The sequence below is a fragment of the Schistocerca serialis genome, chromosome 8 (assembly GCF_023864345.2).
Source record: "Schistocerca serialis cubense isolate TAMUIC-IGC-003099 chromosome 8, iqSchSeri2.2, whole genome shotgun sequence".
In the NCBI taxonomy this organism is placed as follows: Eukaryota; Metazoa; Arthropoda; class Insecta; order Orthoptera; family Acrididae; genus Schistocerca; species Schistocerca serialis.
In genome coordinates, this window is record NC_064645.1 from 537,465,856 (window position 1) to 537,480,944 (window position 15,089).

Consider the following 15,089-nt stretch of genomic DNA (forward strand, 5'->3'; position numbering starts at 1 on the left):
TAAGCCGACGATTGAGTGGCATTCTGAAAATAGTAACAAAAATACAATCGGGGATTTAAAAATTTTTGGCCGCAATATAGTGTTTTTCAAAGAAAATGAAAACGTATTGGAAGAGCACAAAAAAAGCGAATCAAAGGAGAAGAAATCTAGAACTACAGATTCACATGTGAAAAGGAAGTAACTTTGAGACTCTGCGAGGAAATGATCACAGAAACTCGTTCGTAAAAAAGAGAGGTCTGCGTCGAAGATCGAGTGGAAAAAACTGTCATATGCATGAAATGCAAAATGTACGAGTATATTTAATAGTAAGTGTGCAGGAGTGGCCAAAGGGGCGAAAGAAATACACTCCTGGAAACTGAAATAAGAACACCGTGAATTCATTGTCCCAGGAAGGGGAAACTTTATTGACACATTCCTGGGGTCAGATACATCACATGATCACACTGACAGAACCACAGGCACATAGACACAGGCAACAGAGCATGCACAATGTCGGCACTAGTACAGTGTATATCCACCTTTCGCAGCAATGCAGGCTGCTATTCTCCCATGGAGACGATCGTAGAGATGCTGGATGTAGTCCTGTGGAACGGCTTGCCATGCCATTTCCACCTGGCGCCTCAGTTGGACCAGCGTTCGTGCTGGACGTGCAGACCGCGTGAGACGACGCTTCATCCAGTCCCAAACATGCTCAATGGGGGACAGATCCGGAGATCTTGCTGGCCAGGGTAGTTGACTTACACCTTCTAGAGCACGTTGGGTGGCACGGGATACATGCGGACGTGCATTGTCCTGTTGGAACAGCAAGTTCCCTTGCCGGTCTAGGAATGGTAGAACGATGGGTTCGATGACGGTTTGGATGTACCGTGCACTATTCAGTGTCCCCTCGACGATCACCAGTGGTGTACGGCCAGTGTAGGAGATCGCTCCCCACACCATGATTCCGGGTGTTGGCCCTGTGTGCCTCGGTCGTGTGCAGTCCTGATTGTGGCGCTCACCTGCACGGCGCCAAACACGCATACGACCATCATTGGCACCAAGGCAGAAGCGACTCTCATCGCTGAAGACGACACGTGTCCATTCGTCCCTCCATTCACGCCTGTCGCGACACCACTGGAGGCGGGCTGCACGATGTTGGGGCGTGAGCGGAAGACGGCCTACCGGTGTGCGGGACCGTAGCCCAGCTTCATGGAGACGGTTGCGAATGGTCCTCGCCGATACCCCAGGAGCAACAGTGTCCCTAATTTGCTGGGAAGTGGCGGTGCAGTCCCCTACGGCACTGCGTAGGATCCTACGGTCTTGGCGTGCATCCGTGCGTTGCTGCGGTCCGGTCCCAGGTCGAAGGGCACGTGCACCTTCCGCCGACCACTGGCGACAACATCGATGTACTGTGGAGACCTCACGCCCCACGTGTTGAGCAATTCGGCGGTACGTCCACCCGGCCTCCCGCATGCCCACTATACGCCCTCGCTCAAAGTCCGTCAACTGCACATACGGTTCACGTCCACGCTGTCGCGGCATGCTACCAGTGTTAAAGACTGCGATGGAGCTCCGTATGCCACGGCAAACTGGCTGACACTGACGGCGGCGGTGCACAAATGCTGTGCAGCTAGCGCCATTCGACGGCCAACACCGCGGTTCCTGGTGTGTCCGCTGTGCCGTGCGTGTGATCATTGCTTGTACAGCCCTCTCGCAGTGTCCGGAGCAAGTATGGTGGGTCTGACACACCGGTGTCAATGTGTTCTTTTTTCCATTTCCAGGAGTGTATATTTTAATGTTTGCCAGTGGTGATGCAGAACTAAAATATGGGTAATTTCCTTGAACTTAAGCTCCTACAGAGCTCTAAGCTCAGGGACAATGTTTATAAGGGTAGTACAAGTAATACACTCACTGGTACAAGTTAAAAAACCAGATACCTGATTTGTCCCACTTTCAGATGTTTACAAAATTAAGTGCAACATCTTTATTTTTCTAGGGACAACAACAACAACACGCTTCAGTTAAGGACGGTGTTGTTTACATAATTATGTAACTTACTTTGTACGCTATAATAAATATAATCTCAAAAGTGGTACAATTTTGCCAACTCTGAATTCTACTTTGTCTTTTGCCTAAGAAACACGTATGTTCATTCGCTGGCCAACGGTGTAGCAAATAAAATTGTTGCGCCAGTTGGTTGCCTGAGAGTATGGCGTTTACTTCCCCTCCACGTTAATTAGTCCGTGCAACAGAGAGAAACAGAAATGAATAGGAGCATAAATCCTCACCTCCCATCCTAGAAAAGTCAGATGGAAAATTTCTGGGTAAGACTAGAGAAAGAAAGACGACAATGAATGAAAGAAAGAGAGAGAGAAAGAGCCTGTTTCTGACATCTAAAGTATGGTGTCATCTTGACGGAGGAATTCGGTGTTGTCTTAGAAAATTCGTAGCGTCGGAACTACAGAGAGAGTCTCTCTTTTTATTTTTTGAGTCGTGACATGCCTGAGCATCTATCTGGGGAAAATTATTTGTTTTGGTACGCCCTCACTTGCCGGCAGCGGACGACGCTGTAGGGAGCGTTCCCATTGTTAGTCGATACAGACTGCTTAGCTGCAGTCTGAAGTCTCGTCCTCGGCTAGGACCACCTACACTGAATGAACAACACGTGGCTGCTGTCATCGAGGACGTCCCAGGAAGAAGGCCTGCAGCCAGCACCTCTGCAGTGGGGCGGAGACTTGGCCCAGTGAGTGCCTTCACAAGAACTCGACCAGCCGCAGCCTGTCTCAGAGCTGAGGTTAGGAGCCAACAGTTACGGAGTTTATAAACTGTGAATAGAATAGGATACTTAACGAGAGATGCTCATCCTCTGAGTTTTTGGGCGAGAATTTGCGAAGCTCAATTTTGAATGATTGGAACCGATACAGTAACTCGACAAGCAAGCAAGTGGGAGGAGAGCACACAATATAGGTCATAACCACTTTGAAATAGCGATGTACACTGCATATGTATTGCTTTAGTTACCGCATCAAAAGACACTTTCATCAGTACAGAATAAATCTGTTTTAAACTTGAGACACGTTTATGTAAAATAACACTGTAATGTTAGACGCCGTGGCCGTGCGGTTTGAGGCGCCATGTCACGGATTGTGCGGCCCCTAACGCCGGTAGTTCGAGTCCTCCCTCGGGCATGGATGTGTGTGTTGTTCAATTCTGAAAAACAATGTAATTGTGCCTACTTATACGAGCATTCAAAAATGTGACCTGCTTCGGCTAACTCTTGTAACGCAGTGACAATGGATTGAATTATCTTTAGCCATTACTCACGAACCTCAAAGAGTAATCACACGGAGTATTATTTGGAAACGTTGGTTCTACTTTGCGAATTTTAATTATAATGATTTTGCGATTTACTATGATGTTGAATTTTGAGTTTGATTCTACTGGGATCCTATCTTTTTACCGTATGTTAATAAATTACTAAGTATTAGATTCCCGATTCAATTACTGGTTAATATCCAAATAATAGTATTAACTGGAAATTTGTTTGCTTGTTCATTTTTCATGGAATTTGGAACTTGTTTTGGGGAAACCTTTGGGAACTTTCGAGCTAATTTTTGGTTTTCATTTCTCGTCCGAGGAAGCGGCATTACAACCGATGACCTCAGCAGTTTGGTCCCTTAGGAATTCACAAACATTTGAACATTTTTTTTGAAATGTTGAGTGAAAAGATCCTGCTCACCACTGAAGATGCATAACTACTGTGGTGATATTATTTGTAATTTTTGTAACTAATAAACGTCTTACTTTAACATTATCTTTATACAGAACTGATCACTGAATGAAAATGAGTTTTTTTACACTGTTGTTTGTAACCTCCCCACAGAAATATTAATTATAATATGAACCAATTGTAACTTCCCCACAAAAATAATAATTAAATGAATTTAAATATTAACATTTGAATGTAACATCTGAACAAAATTTGTTCCCATTTATAATCTCTGTGCAGAAATGCATTCACATTTAATGTAACCAAAAAATTCTTTTCTCATTTAATGTTAAGTTCGAAACAGAAAAATTCCTAAACCCAAAAATAATAAAAAAATTTAGTAACCTGGTAAATTTTATGACGACAGCAGCGCTGTGCCACGGCCCTGTATTCTGAATAAAAAAAGCAAAAATTCTTACCTCAATAAAAACTGCGAATATATTTGCTCTTACCTAAAAAAAATTTTGGCACAGCTTCGTGCAATGCTGGCCTATATTTTTGTGATTCTTGAAAGGAATGATCATGCGTTGGATATATTCTTTAAATTGAAATGAATGCTTTTTTTTAAAAAATAACTTTATATTATAAAAATTATTATTGGGGCATTTTTTAAAAGAAATTGGATGACAGTTAACATACATTACTAGATATGCGCAAGGCTGCTTCTTTACCTTCTACAATAATACTCATCCTCCAGAGTCCCGACCAGAGCAGACTGCACACAAGCGCAGACACGTGCAGACTCCTGCCAACTACTGCAGACTCATGCAGACTACAGTCGACAATCGACTACTGCAGACTAATGCCGACTAGCGACAAGCAACAACTAACTACATACTGCTCTCTGGTCAGAGACTCTCCTAAGTCTTGCCTGTTGCAGGCAGCGCATATAGCGCATACCTCTTACATAACCCTCCGCTGGGAGGGCAAAAATTTGGCAGCGATGGTGAGTCAATTGGACTTGCCATGAGCAAAAAATTTTTCTTACTTAACTAAGTTTACAATCACAGAATATATACATATATATATATAAGTGCAGAACATGAAATAAAATATAGTGCACATGCACTGAGTACAGAACATATCAAGTAATGACAAAATGTATACGCAATGAGTATAAAACATATTAACAAATGGCAAAAGTGCACACGCACTGTAGTACAGAACATACAGGAAATCACAAAATGTATATGCAATGAGTACAAATCATATTAACAAATGACATAAAGTGCACACGCACTGTAGTTCAGAACATATCAGCAAATCACAAAATGTATACGCAATGAATACAAATCATATTAACAAATGACATAAAGTGCACATGCACAGTAGTTCAGAATATATCAAAAAATGTATACGCAATGAATGCAAATCATATTAACAAATGAATAAAGTGCACACGCACTGTAGTTCAGAACATATCAGGAAATCACAAAATGTATAGGCAATGAGTACAAATCATATTAACAAACGATATAAGTGCACACGCACTGTAGTTTTTTTTTAACTATTTTACAAGAACTAGGATAGGAAAGGGAAGGATTGCATCATGGTTGTAGCACATTAGGTTGCACGCAGCTGCACTGAAAGTCCATATCTTTCTACAGAAGCACAACACCAAGTGAGACAATCTGAAGTTCTTTTCCCTGAAGTATTAATCAGTGTAGCCAAGACACTGAAATGTCGTAGTAATATTCCATGTTATCATTTTGGTAGTACATTAGGTACACCAAACAGTGGGACCATAATAACATCTCCATCACTCAAAGTGGTGGACAGCATGTCGTGTCAACACCACGTTCTTGTAAGGTACACCAACGTAGCATTAGTGCAAAAACCAAATAGAGTGTTCCATTAGCATGAGGATAGACGGGACAAACGGATATTGCAGTAATTTCTGGTAATTAGGTCAGAAGGTGAAGGACATTAAGTCACATGCTAGTCTTCATTGAGAATTACAGTAGTCCAACAACTGATTTGAGGAATTCGTGGCACTCATCGCCAGTTACTGAACATTTCTATACCATGTATGAAGTATTACAGAATAATGTTCATAAGTCATTTTTTTACAGAGAACATTGGCACTCATTGACCAGTTACAAATCATCAGAAGTCATCATTCAAGATAGGAGCTAATAAGTGTAGCATCAAGCTACTGGTATTCATATATAGAGCCTAAAAGTGACATAAAATAAATTTAAAATATAAGAAAGAGTGGCATTCATTGGCCAGCAAGTATTGAATATTACCAAACATTTTTCATCATTCAAGTGACATACGACAAATTTAAATTAATTATTGGCACTCATTGATCAGTTACAAAACATCAGAAATCATCGGTCAAAACAGGAGCTAATGAGTGTAGCATCAAGCTACTGGTATTTATATATATATAGCATAAAAGTGACATATAACAAATTTAAAATATAAGAAACAGTGGCATTTGGTGGTCAACAAGTATTGAATATTACAAAACATTTTTCATCGTTCAAGTGACATATGACATATTTAAAAATAATTATTGGCACTCACTGGTCAGTTACAAATCATCAGAAGTCATCAGTCAAAACAGGAGTTAATCAGTGTAGAGCATGCATACATTATTACAAAATATCATTCACTATTACTCAGAACTCATCATTTCAGTGACATAAGACATAATTAAAATGTAACATACTGTAACTATTACTCAAAGTCTGTGATTAGAAAACATCATTTAGTTTTACTCATAACTCTTTTAAATTGGTATCATTATTTGGGATTGGTAATACATTTATTTATTTATATTTTTTTTGTGCTAGCAATGCATTGCGTTGGGATCGATAATTAATTGCTGGGGCATAAAAATATTTGCATTTGACTTATTGCTGCAAATGAAGATTGGTAATGTCATTAATCATGAGTCAGCTGTAGCAAGGTTATGAAACAATTAGAGTATATGTGATCACATTCATGAATGACACAGGTTTAATAACCAACTGCTTATAGCACATTAATTTCATGAATAATTTCTTCTGCAAAAAATACAAAATGCACTATTAAGCTGAAAGAAGAAACGCATATTATGCTGAAAGGTAGTGAACTTAGGTAATGAAATGTGTATTAAATATATATGTTCTCCAGCTGTCCTTTCCAAAACCTTCAGTCATCATACCATGCGACATAAGACATACTGTCAAAACGAACTGCAACAAATACTTAAATAACTACATAGCATTTCTTAACTAACAGTAAATATATAAACTTCATCTGCAAATAAAAACTTCATTATCATTACTATCATCACCTGCAAAGAAAAACTTCGTTATCCATATCACCATAATTCCATTATTATCATCACCTGTATAGAAAAACTTCATTATCCATATTAGCATATTCTGCATCACTATTCATCATCATTCATTATCATCTGCAAAAAAGTCACTTCATTATACCACTATTCATAGTATAAAGTTCCTTATTTCTAGCATATTTCATCACTAAAACTAATATATGTAGTTCTGTCTGACAGCCTACATCAATCGCCTCGTATTCTGAAAGAAAAAAAATTAGTTAAGATTGCTATCATACGATGTGTATAGTATATTCCTGTTAATTCTTGTTAATTCTGATCCATTTACTCTTCGTGACGAGGTATTGTATCTTCTTTCGTTCACTGCGAAGGTGAAATTCCCATAATTTATTTGTTTTACACGTTATTTCTTTCTGAAAACGATGAACAATGATTAATGTCTTGCATTTAAATCATATACCCATTAAATAAAAGGCTGGTTTCTAGTGATAGAATTAAGCATACAGCATACCATGACAGAAAACGTAATATGTCAGAAACATAGACAGTGTACAGGTGCAAAAATGTACACAGAGTATCACAATGTAGCAGCAAAATATTTCATAGTGCATACAAACAAAACAGTAAAACAATCATACATACATGAAGAATGAAAAATGTGCACGGTCTGATGTGTAACGACAAGAAAAGCGACCTGCTAACCTTACCTTGCCGGGCACTTGCCAAGAAAAAATACGTTAATCATCAGTAAGTAGTCACATAAATATAGTTGCATAAGTGGTCATAAAATGTGGAAGTTTATCTGGAAAAATGTGCACGGTCTGAGGTGCAACGACAAGAAGAGCGACCTGCTAACCCTACCTTGCCGGGCACTTGCCAAGAAAAAATACGACAATCATCACTAAGTGCTCATGTGAATATAATTGCATAAGTGGTCATAAAAAAAATCAGAAAATGGCATTACAGTGTGATAAATCATAAAGTATGTTAATTCAATAAAGGGTTTGATGTTGGAGATATGGTGATTCCCTTTGGTTTTTCTGGTTCTCAGAGTTTCGACGTGTACTACATTGGGGTGAGGAATGCTGCGAATTCGATATGGACCTGCATATAGAAGCTCAAATTTACTACATCTACTTTTTCCTCTATTAGATAAACAATGTGTGCGTACTAATATCTTCTGTCCAATGTGAAAGTCACGGCGTGTACAAACCTGTTTTTGCTGTCTTCTCCGGCGCTCTGCGGCACGTTTGATGTTGTTCAGCGCAATGTCAAATATTTCATGGTGCCGTAGTCGACGAGATGTAGGAAAGGTTACTAATTCTTTAATTTTGTTAGGAGGTTCAACATTTTTCAGTATAACAGTCGGAGATAGCATAGTAGATTCATTTGGTATGGAATTAATTACATCCTGGAATGAAAGTATGTGTGTGTCCCAATCAATATGGTTTTTATGGCAGTATATTCTACACAGTTTACTAATTTCTTTCATTAGTCGTTCACAAGGGTTCGAAGAAGCATGGTACCTGGATATATAGATCGGAGAAATGTTTCTAGCTCGCAACATACGTGTCCATATAGCAGATCGAAACTGTGATCCATTGTCGGAAATTACTTTCAACACATGCCCTACATGAAACAGAAAATGTTTTACAAATGCTTTCGAAACAGTTTTAGCAGTATCTTTGCGTAACGGAGTGAAGGTAAGAAATTTCGAAGTGAGTTCAACAGCGACAAAGATGTAGCAAAAACCTGTATTAGTTCTGGGAATCGGACCAAAAATGTCTACAGCGGCCATGTGTCTCAGTTTAACAGGTACAATGGGATGTAATGGAGGAATATGTGAAGCCGTATCTGATTTAGCTTTCTGGCAGATTTTTACATGACGCTAAAACTCGTCGAATACGTTTCTCCATGTTGGTAAAATAACAGTTCTGTCTCAGTATAAGAAAACATTTTCTGGCTCCGTAATGTGCGTAACTTAAATGAGTATACCAGATTAATTTGTTAACAAGCTCGTCAGGATTGCATAATAACCAATTATTGCTGTCAGGGTGAGAGCGGCGAAACAGAATGTTATTGCGTACAGTGTAATGGTTTCTAATGGTAACATTATTCCTACCTTGCCAAAGGTGTTTAATTTCTTTCCATACGTTGTCTTTACTCTGCTCTTGTGCTATGTCTTGTAATGACGACGAAATGAAATTCTCAAATGCAACTTGTTGAATGTACATGACGCTGAAATTTGCTTTGCAGAAGTTGGTTGCGATGTCTTGCTGATTGTTGCTGAGAGAACGGGATAGTGCGTCTGCTACAATATTTTGTGTACTGGGAATGTGAACAGTTGTAAAATTAAATTCCTGCAAATAAAGTTTCCATCTGCTTAATGTATCGTGTGTAAGTTTAGCGGAAAGTAAAAACTGTATAGCTCTATGGTCTGTGTAAACGGTCGTATGTCTTCCATAAAGAAAATGCCTAAATCTCGTAAATACCCATACAACACAAAATGTTTCAAGTTCTGTAACAGAGTAATTGCTTTCAGCAGGTGACAGAATGCGACTCGCAAAGGCGATGTTTTTAATTACTGTAGTGCCATCTTCTTCAATTTCCTGAAAAATGTGTACGGATAAAGCGGTGTTAGAACTGTCGGTGGCAATGGAAAAATTTCTAGTAAGATCTGGACGTGATAAAAGTGGTGCATTCAACAAAGCTTGTTTCAGGTTCACAAATTCAGAATGTGCTTGCCTATCCCAGGACCAAATAGTGAGTTTACCTGTCAATTGACATAATCTAGGGGTGTCTAAAGCAGAGTAATGAATAAATTTACGAAAAAAGTTAATTAAACCCAAAAAGCTGCGTAGTTGTTTCTTCGTCGTAGGAACAGTAATGTCACGTAAAGCTTGAAGTTTTTTCGGGTCAGGCGCAATGCCTTCTGCTGAAATTACATGTCCAAGAAATTTTATAGAAGTTTTGCCAAAGTGCGATTTACTGAGATTAACTGTGAGTCCTTGTGCACGAAAAGTTCATAACAGTTGTTCAAGAATTAGATTGTGTTCAGACCAGTTAGATTCTCCAATAAGAATGTCGTCTACATACGTTGTGATTCTGTCTTTAAGTTCTGTCGGAAGTATTGTATTCAAACCGCGAATAAATGCTGCTGAAGAAATAGTTAAACCGAACGGTAATTTACAAAATTGCTAACAGTCACCAAAACAGAGAATAGCCGTGTACTTTCTGCAGTCCGGATGGAGTTGAATTTGCCAAAATCCCGATTTCAAATCTAATGTGGAATAAATAGCAGTACCATGAGATTTCTGTAGAAGTTCTTCTAGTGTCTGTGGGCGATCTGTTTCATTAATAATAATGTCGTTGATGTGACGCGAATCAAGTACGAGGCGAAGTGAACCATCCTTTTTCTTAACAATGCGGAGCGGGTTTATGGACGGACTAACTGCCGGTTCAATAATTCCTTGGTCAAGCATAGCTTGCAGTTCTTTCTTAACTCGTTCTCTGTAAATATACGGAATGGGATAATGTTTGGCTTTAAATGTGTCGTGCCGTTTAACTTGAAATTCATACATAAAACCGGACACAGTACCAGGAACGTTGTTAAAAACTGGAGATTGCTGTAAAAGAATTTTGCGTAGTTGCGTGCGTTAATCGTCTGTATTCGCACTGCTCTGTTTAACTTTATCAGAAATCATCTGTATAACGTCATAGTCGGCTTCGTCTGGAGTATTATAATTGTGTACGTACGTATCTGTTAACAACGTGGAATGACAGTCTATGTTACGTGATGCGGAAATGACCTCTGTACGATTAATTGTTTGTTCTTCTGCAGATAAAGATTGCTGAAATTTTAATGCCAGTTGTACATTTTCATCCTTTAACATTAAATAGGAGTTTTGAAAGTCAATAATTGCGTCGTGTTGTACCAGAAAATTCGTACCTAAAATAACGTCTGTCGTCAATAAAGGAACAATCCAAAAATTTGAGTGAAATGTATGACCTGCAATACAAAATGATAAATGTGTCTGTAATTTTACATCTACTCCTTTACCAGATACTGCTCCTTTTACTTTAGTTTTGCCTAATGGTAACGTAGGATAGGTATTCTCTTTGTTACATTCGTTGAAAGTTTCCTCATTTAGGACTGACATAGGTGATCCAGAATCGATTACTGCTGAAAATTTGGATGATCCAATTTTTACTTCAATGACAGGGTGTGAAATGGTTTTTTGAATAACTGGTCTTTCCTGCAAAAGAGTGTCTCGGATGTCGTCAAAAGTAATAACATTTTCATGAACAAGATTCTCTGTGTCAAAAGTATTGCTCGCGTTACTGGAAGATGCAACCTGTACTGAATTTAGTCAAATTCTATCTGACGTGCTATTATTTTCGGGAGGATACTGTGGCATTTCAACTATTTGAACTGTTCTGTTATTTCTTCCTGATGTATTACGTTCGGGATGATACCTATTGTCTGGTTTCATTCATGATAATCTGTTGTTGCGGATGATTTTGCTGCTGATAAGACCGACTGTTATTAAATGTTCGCTGAAAATTGTGCTCATTACTTTTACGTCTGTCATGATAGTCATTTCTATACGGTGCATTGCGATAGGAATTGAAATGGTGTGTTTTCTGTACATACTGATTTCCTTGTTGCTGTGCATTACTATTTGTTGGGGCCGACGCTATACGCGTACGCGGTGAAACATTAAAGCTTGGTTGACCTTGTACATTACATTGTTGGTTAGGTATGCTAACCGGCTGGTTTTGTTGCTGTTGCGGAGAAAAACCTCTATTGCTACCAAAATATGGTTCCTGTTGCTGATAATTTTGACGATACTGATAATTAAAATTTTGTCTGTTATTAAAGTTCTGGTGGTTGTCGTTCCTGAAGCGTCTATTAGCTTTGCTATTGAAATTGCGTGGCTGATCGTAATTGCTGTATTTGACCTTGGTTATTATATGAAAAATTTTTGTTTATAAAGGAATAATCCGATTGCTGCACTTCAAAAGCTGTAACAGATCTCTGAATGCCGAAATATTTTCTTCTGTTGACCCGTTAAAAGTGACTTTCTTAATGATCGTGGTAATTTAGAAATACATAATTGAATAAGTGCAGATTCACTGTAAGGTTCACTTAACTACTGGTTTTGTTGGACAATGTGTTCAAAAAAATTGCGTGACAGTGGGAAAATTTGAGTTCTCATAATTCGGTAAACTAATTAGTTGATCCTTAATTCCGCACTGTGTCGTCTTCAACCAATACGCTGACAGAAAAGCATTCTGAAATTCTTCTACCGAGTAGCATTGTCTTGCGATCGGTCCCATACGAGTTGCCGGTTCGCCTTCCAAAAAACTGCAAATAAATTCAAGTTTATGTGTTACGGGCCAAGCTGGTGGAAAAGCAAAGCTAAATTGTTGTATCCAATCCAATGGGTGAATCTGTGTTCTGTCATTTTTAAATACTTTAAATTTTCTCACTGATAGAAAATGTTTGTAATCAAAATTATCGTCTCTGTACGTCTGAACAGGTTCAGGATTGTATGAGAATCTATTCGTCTGTGACTGTTCGGAATCTAAGTCACGTACTCTCTGTAAATTACCTAAATTATACTGGCTGTGTGAGTGTGACAAATGTTCGGAATGTGCCGTATGCTGTGACGTGTTATGGACTGAAACATTTTTCATCTCTGTCACTTCTTGCTGTAAAGTTGACAATTTTCTACATAATGTATTATTGGATGACCCTATCTCACTGATTGTCTGCTGTATGTTTTGGAATTCGGGTGTTTGATAGAACGAAACTGGTGACATATCGTCTGATTTGCTGTCATTATTACTTTCGATAACATCAATACGACTGGCCAATTCATCATATTTTTCAGTCAGTATTTTTACCTGATCATCGTTTTTAGTGTCACAAGCATTAATTTGTTTTTGTATTTTACGTGTGGTTTCATTTAATTTTTTAACGTCTGCTTTGATGACATCGGAATCCTGTAATAGTTCTAATTGTTCAAGTCTGTCGGTCACTGGCTGAAAGTCTACTGTGTGTGTATCTGTTTTTGATTTAAGATCGGAAATTTCATCACGCAATTCGGTGTTCAAATGTTTGATAGTATTAATTTCGTCTGATACTGTAGCAATATTGTTGTCTACGTATGTTTTTGCTTTCGTAAACAATTTACGTTTATCTTCCTGTCTCTGTGCAGTAATTGTTTCCATGACTTGTCGTTTTACTTTATTCTGTTCCTGTATAAATTTACGGTAATGCGTTTCACTGTTTTGTAGGTGGTGATTAAAACGTTCGTGTATTTGGCTGTTCTGTTGTTCAAATTTCGCGTCTACCTTTGCATCTAGTGTGCGCGAAAGTTCTGCTGACATTAATTTAAACTCGTCGCGTAACTGTGTTGCGTTTTCAGAGCATTGTTTACTGACTGCACTAATTTCGTCTCTAAGTAATTTAATGGTAGCTGCATGCCTATTATTTAATTCTTGTGCCACAGATCTAATTTCTTCACTACTTTTCCTAGCACAGGCCTTAATTTCCTCACGTAATTGTTCCTTAGTATCATGACATTGCACGGCAACAGCTGTAATCTGTTCACTAAGCTGTTTGGAATTGTTATCTAGTTTTTCATTAAGTTGTTGTTTGAGATTTTCATTATTTTCATTAAGTTGTTTTTTGAGATTTTCACTAAGTTGTTTGTGATTGTTGTCTTGTCTTTCAATCTGTTGTAGCAATAGTGCCATAATTTGATCCAAGCCAATATTACCTACACTATTCTCTGTGCTGTTTGATGGTGTATCTGCTTTTGTCGCGTTTTGTGTAACCAGTTGGTCATTCTCTGATTCTTTAAAAGCTTCGCCACTTGGATGTGCACTGTTAGTCACTATCTCGGAATCAAATAAGTCTGACGTACTTTGAGTACACTCTTCATTTTCGTTAGAAAAATTTATCTGTTCACAATGCAAATTTTGCAAATCGGGTGTGTCGAACTGGGCAGCGTTCATTGTAATGGAACGTGCCGTGTCATCAAATGTCGTTAAATTAACAGAGGACACAATTGAATTTATTTGTTCATCATTAGGATCAAAATCATTACTAGTGGTCGGTACGCACTGATTGTCTGTAAATGGAGGATTGTCATCATTACACTGAGTGTCGCAAATATTATCGGTCAAATTATTAGAGTCGGCTATTTCACTCATTGCACATCGCTATGTACTGTTAACAATTTTTCGTGGCATGTTTCACAAATCAAAATTAGGCACAAATGAAACAAGGATAATGCAAAAATGCAACAAACACAATTACAACAAAGAGCAACAAATTGCCGATGATCTGTGAAAGAAAGAGTGACAAATTAGTAAATGCGTTGCGCCAGATGCAAACTACGTCTAAGTAAATAAGAGCAGATATATGACTACTTCTCAGAAGATTCACAAAGAAATAACAATCCTGGCCGGATGTCGCCAAGTGTAACCTCCCCACAGAAATAATAATTAAATGAATTTAAATATTAACATTTGAATGTAACCTCTGAACAAAATTTGTTCCCATTTATAATCTCTGTGCAGAAATGCATTCACATTTAATGTAACCACAAAATTCTTTTCTCATTTAATGTTAAGTTCGAAACAGAAAAATTCCTAAACCCAAAAATAATAAAAAAAATTCAGTAACCTGGTAAATTTTATGACGACAGCAACGTTGCGCCACGGCCCTGTATTCTGAATAAAAAAGCAAAAATTCTTACCTCAATAAAAACTGCGAATATATCTGCTCTTACCTAAAAAATTTTTCGGCACAGCTTCGTGCAATGCTGGCCTATATTTTTGTGATTCTTGAAAGGAATGATCATGGATTGGATATATTCTTTAAATTGAAATGAATGCTTTTTTTTAAAAAAATTACTTTATATTATAAAAATTATTATTGGGGCATTTTTTAAAAGAAATTGGATGACAGTTAACATACATTACTAGATATGCGCAAGGCTGCTTCTTTACCTTCTACAATAATACTCATCCTCC